Source organism: Cucurbita maxima, unplaced genomic scaffold (genome assembly GCF_002738345.1).
Source record: "Cucurbita maxima cultivar Rimu unplaced genomic scaffold, Cmax_1.0 Cma_Scf00097, whole genome shotgun sequence".
Lineage (NCBI taxonomy): Eukaryota > Viridiplantae > Streptophyta > Magnoliopsida > Cucurbitales > Cucurbitaceae > Cucurbita > Cucurbita maxima.
The window spans coordinates 223,115-229,370 of NW_019272113.1; positions in this window are offsets into that span (position 1 = coordinate 223,115).

Sequence of the window (6,256 nt, forward strand, 5' to 3'; positions counted from 1 at the left end):
ATTTGACTCTAGTCCGCATCCAACTTAGCAACCCGCATGCGACCTAGTCTAAGACCTGCAACTCGAGCCGATAGTTATGCCAAACCGGTTTAGTCGCATCACTTCTGGAGCACCATGTGTCGAGCGATAGGCACAAGTATGTTATCTAGACGCATGTGGCTAGTCATGTATATAGGCGTGTGTATTCTACACTATTGCTTGCATGAAGGTGCGTGAGTTCCTCCTTTTTGGCTCATTTTACTATTTTTTCGCTTTGATGTCAATACTAACCCTAATTTTACTTGTATTAGGACCTATCAAAGAAATTTATGAAATTTGGGAGCTCCAACATGAAGGAAGGAAGAAAAAAAAAAAAAAAAAAAAAAAATCTAGCTTAGTAAGGCACTTGACAATAATGCAAGTAACCACATGAATTTTAAAATATAATACTAGTAGGAATTGTTTGGTAACACATGCATGTTAGAAAAACAAAACCTAGGTGGATAGATTCAGGACGATTGGATAAGCATGAGATTAGTCACCCTTGTTACTGACATAACTTAATCAATCTTTGCATGATGTAATGGACTCTTTTTCTATTGCTGATACATAATAGCAATGAAGTTGAAGATGAGAATTTGTATCTATGCCCTTTTGGTTCTCAATGGATATTATCCCCCATAGAACATGTGTGGGCCATATGCATGATTTACCATACAATAACAAAAGGTGATTGAATGTGTGATTCTCCGGGTAGAGTTTAAGCAGTAGAAACATAATAAGGTTGTGAGCGTCAGTTTTCGTACACAATAACCTAGGATAGAATGCTTCTAATAGTATGAGCCCATTAGAATCGTTAGAGTCGATCAAAGAGTGTAGCCCTAATGCTCCCGACCGAACCAGACTCAAAAAAATGGAACCGAGTTGCCCAAGTACCTCCCATGGATGATGAGCAGGCTAGCACTCACCATGCTGACCTCATCTATTAGAGAGAGTTCTGAGAGGTATCACCTTAACATTGGACACCGGTTACCGCTACGTATTCTCCCAAGTTTATGAATAACAAGAGATCTCCACCTAGAGCCTAGAGTAAAACCCGTGATCACAAGCTAGGTAGAGGATGCGAAGTCTACAAATAGATTATTTATTGGTTATATTTATTTACTCACCCCTATCCTCTTTTATTCTATAGGTGTTCGCAAGCTACCACTCTATATTTTTTTTTTTTTGAGTCTTTGTATTACATTTTATAATTGTATCCCAAATCCATTTTCTATTTGCAAAAAATTTAAGCACCATTGTCTTTTAGTTGTATTTAATTTTATATTTTTATTGTGGTATTGTTGGACTAAATTTGATTTTAATTTTACTTCATTTTATTATTATTTATTTTTTCTTTTATCTTTTTAGCCTTGATTCGGGTTTCCCTAACTCAAAATTTAAGTTGTGACCCCTTGAGTTTTTTCTACCGTGGATAATATTAAATTATAACTTAAATAATTGTTAAATAATTAATTACAAGATTTTAGGACAGAGGGGTCCTAGAGGATGAGATTATGAATCCTCCCAAAGAGAGGTAGATATCTATGTCAAAGACTTCAAAACGAAAAAGCTACAAACAAGGGACCTCGTTTGCTTCATATGCAAGGTGACCTATCAAAAATTTGAATACCCACAAAGGGTGGCTCTCCGTGCCTTCCAATCCAAAGCATCGAAAACCCTTGCATTGGGGACCTTGAAGTACTATCTGCTTTCAAAAGAGAGTGGAAGAGACAAAAGAACCAATAGAATGAGGTCTTATGTACATTGAGGTCTTAGTTAACCATAGATCGGCCAAGAGTAGAATGATCAATTCTAGAGTCATCCACAACTTCATAATAGAGACAGAAGAGAAATGCTTAAACACTTTCTAGCATCAAGACATTGGAATGATGAAACTTGCAATCTTGTAGCCTTAACTATCTCAAAAGTTGCAAAGGGAACTCCAATCAAGTTGGAGACTTGGATTGAGCAAACCGATTTTATGAGTATTAAGATGAATGATTTCAATGTCGTGTTAGGGATAAATTTTTTTTTCTTAAACGTAAGGTCATTTCCATGCCTCTAATGAAGTCAAAGCACACCATCATTCATATTGATAGCCAATAACCAAAAGGGTAAAGATGATATCGGTACTATAATTGAGACACGGTCTTACCCATGATGAATTCACACTAATCATCATTCCCATTATGGAAGAGGAGGGCTCCACTGAGCAAATTCAAATAGAAACTTCTCATTAGAGGAAAATCACAACATAAGGCTTCCCCAACTAGTGTCTATTCGAAGAAAAAAAAACATCGAAACGAATGAATAGAATAATAATCGGAAACACAAGCCGCAAAAAGTTTAGAAGTGAGATCCGATCAACTTCAATTCTAAAACAATAAGAATCAGCCGCTGATGCAAAAATACTATAAACTAGTCAAAGTCATGTAAAAGGTTTGGAAGGCATCATATAGGAACTGATTGCTCCCATGGATGAGGACTAGTTATGTTATCCACATCATAAACTTGAAACGTTACTATCCCAATAAAAAAGACACCAATAACAATGCGGCAACATGACCTCCAACCATGATGAAGAATCTCATTATGAAGGAAGTAGAAGTGAGTTTGGTTGAAAGATACGACACATCAACAGATTAAGAAAAAACTTATAAAAGTTCTTAGTAGATCAGAAGAGATATCATAGTGCCGAGATCGATTGGAAACACTTCGAGAGAGCTAAAGTCAGCCTCATCCTACATTGCTTAGTTCGTTAAGAGTTAGTTGATAAAGACTTCAACCAATTGAGTGGAGGAGAATATCACAATCAAGCTTGTCAAAGGTTTGTTACTTGTAGTCGCATTCTGGATGTCACCATCATGTTTATCCAAGGCGTATTGTCTGTAGTCTCATGCTTGTTTGAGACCCCTTTTACTTGTTTTCTTGTAGTTAGGTCTTTATCATTTCTATTATGTCAATTCGAAAGTGTATGACCGTTCACCAAAATCATGTTTGGACCTACCAGGACCAAAATGCCTCAAAATATATTATAGGAGGATATGACAAGTTTTCAATTTTTCCTACCCGAGTTATATGTATGTCCTAATAGTTGCTTAAGGCACCCAACCTTTCTATTCATAAGATATCTCTCTCTCATCCCTCACTTATTTTACCTTTTCATGGATCTCTCTCCTTCATCCCTCGTATATTTGTTGGCTCTACACCAATTAGATTTTAGTTCATTAATTTTTAACAGATTACAAACTTTCAACTACTTCGGAGTGTGGTTCAATGATTTTTACAAAAATAAAAGTTATAAAACGAGATCATAGTGATAATTGGATTCAATTTAATCAAACGAGATGTCTGTTATAGTGATACAAATCTATCATTGGTAGACTTTAAGACTTCAAAAAATGTAACATTTGTAAATTATTTCTTTGTGTGATGCATTTGTAAATTTATTGGATAGTTACAAATACGACAAACAATTCTGCCTCTCATTATTTGTGACATCTTTGCAAATAAAAAGCCACCAACTTTCTATTACATCACTAACTACGACGTGATAAAAAAGATTGAAAAATATATAATAGTATTTTGTCAGTTCTATCTTTTTATTATTTTTATTATAATAGAGAATCAATATAGAAGCCTTATCTAAAAATATAAACATCTAAAAGTATTAGGAAATTGTTATTATTATTGCATAGTTCTGTAAGTGACCCAAACAATTAATTAAACATCCATTTTTTTGAAAATAATAGGTTGGAAAAATTAGGTTTTTTTTTAAGTTAAAATCTTCCCATCCTTTTTAAGTTAAAACAAAAATAAAATCATAGTGACAAAAGAAACTTTTTTTTAATTTAATAATTTTAAAAATGAGAGATCGGTCAATCATTAAAATCAATTAGTGTCTTGTCTTAAAAGATAGACTTAAATTTAAAAATTAAATTTACCTTCCTCACCTACCTAATTAAAAATTGTTACACCATATAAAAACTATAATGGTTAAATAGAACAAGAATAAAATAGTACTAGAGAGTTAAAATTAGAGTGGGAAGGATAAGCATTGACTTATAAATATTACTCCACACCTCTCCTATTTTCCTACCACTTGCTTACTTTCTCTCTCTCTCATGCTTATCATGAACACTTGTATCATTAAGTTTTCTTTGTCTCTTCTTCTAATCTTACATGTTTTTCTTTCCTTTCTACTTTTGTTTTTTTACCATGCCTCAACTGCTGAATTAACATTCAATATTGTTACTCTCAGAGCTAAGCCCGATGAAAAGACCGATGTCTCGCCTGTGCTTCAAATGGCATGAGCTAAGGCCTGTGACTCATCTGAACCAGCCACTATTTACGTTCTTGAGGGTATATTCTTCGTTCGAAGTGTGAGATTTAATGGGTCTTGTAAGAACAATGCTATTACTGTTCTCATTGATGGAACTCTCGTGGCTTCCTCAGACATTCAAGTTTTAGCTAATTCTAGTTCTTGGATTTTGTTTAATCACATAAATGGGCTTTTCATTACTACGGTATTATTCATGGGCAAGGAACTCCCTTGTTGAATTGTAAACACTCAGGGAAGAGTTGCCCCATTGGAGCCTGGGTATGCAGAATTTGAGTTGGCTCCATATAAAAAAAATTTGAAAATTTTTCGTTAACTGAAAGTTGAATGAAAATGACCCGATTAATTACAATATTATTTTAAATTTTTACTAATTCTCACTTTTGATTGTTTTGAATTGATAGAGTCTTCAAATAAATGATGGAAAGAACGTGAACATCAATGGATTATCTTCAATTAACAGCCAATTGTTTAGCATTGTAATGAATCGGTGCCAAAACGTGCATATGACAAGGGTGAATGTTTTGGCTGCAGGTGATAGTCCAAACACTGATGGCATCCATGTGCAACAACCATCATATGTGACCATCCTCAACTTGAACATTGGAAACGGTGACGATTGCATCTCCATCGGTCTAGGGACATCCAACATGTGGATGGAAAGTATTACATGTGGACCTGGACATGGAATCAGGTAACTAGAGATAGATTAGGATTAACATGTTTAGAAATGGTTTTTAAAGGGTTTAAATAAATTTGTCACATTAATTTTTAAAAGATAATCTAAACCTTAAATAAATTTGAATGATTAAAATATATTCTAAAGTTGTTTGAAAGGGGAGAAAAATGATTTAAATTATTTTAAAATTACTTTGGATAAAAACATTTATATAATATATTATGTTGCGAGTGAGGAAATAAAGGTCAGGAAACATTTGGTATTTTGTTGAATGTGTTTGTAGCATTGGGAGCTTAGGAATAAAGGCTGAGGAGGATGGAGTGCATAACGTTACCGTGAAATCAACTACATTCACAGGAATTCAGAATGGAGTAAGAATTAAGTCTTGGGGAAGACCAAGCAATGGATTCGCTACAAACATTAGACCCTTTAGATTATTCTTAAACATGATACTCTTGTATGTCAATCACATATGGGATAATATTAAATTTTAAATAAAATAATCAAAGTTATTATTAAAATTAAACAATTAATTACTTTAGGGCATAAATCTTAACACTCTCAATCACTTAGATATTCTGACATTTTCTCCACTATTTATGTTACCCTAGTTTATCTAAGTGGCCTAGATCATAGATGGTAGCATCATGGTATCTACTTATTCCAACACTTATTCTTAGCATGCCTTTCCTTATAAGGAATTTGAGCAGGGTCGGTCTCAGTCAAGGCTCTACCTGCTCTACCATCTGGTATAGTAACACTTCAGGTTTAAGGGTCCATAATCTATCATCATGCAATAGACTCTAAGTTATTAGGTATGGTAACCAATTGTATCCTAATTAGTTTATAAGATAGTAACTGACATATGCATATAATTCACATAAGAAGTGAGATCATGCCTACTAACCTTACAACTTACATACCTTGTCAAGGCGAGGGGAGCTTAAGTCAAGCTACAAGCTATCACGGTCATGCTTGTCCAAGGCGTGTTGCCTATGGTCGCGTGTCAGATGTCCCAATCATGCTTGTTCATGATGTGTTGTCCAAAGCCGCATGACCATTCCAAACCCATTTACTTACTTTCAAGTTAGATAGACATTTACTATTATTGTTGTGTTAGTAGGGGGGTGTATGACCTGACAACAAAATCATGTCTACACCCGTCAGGGCTAAAATGCCTCAAAATGTACTATAAGGTATGTGACTAATCAACAATT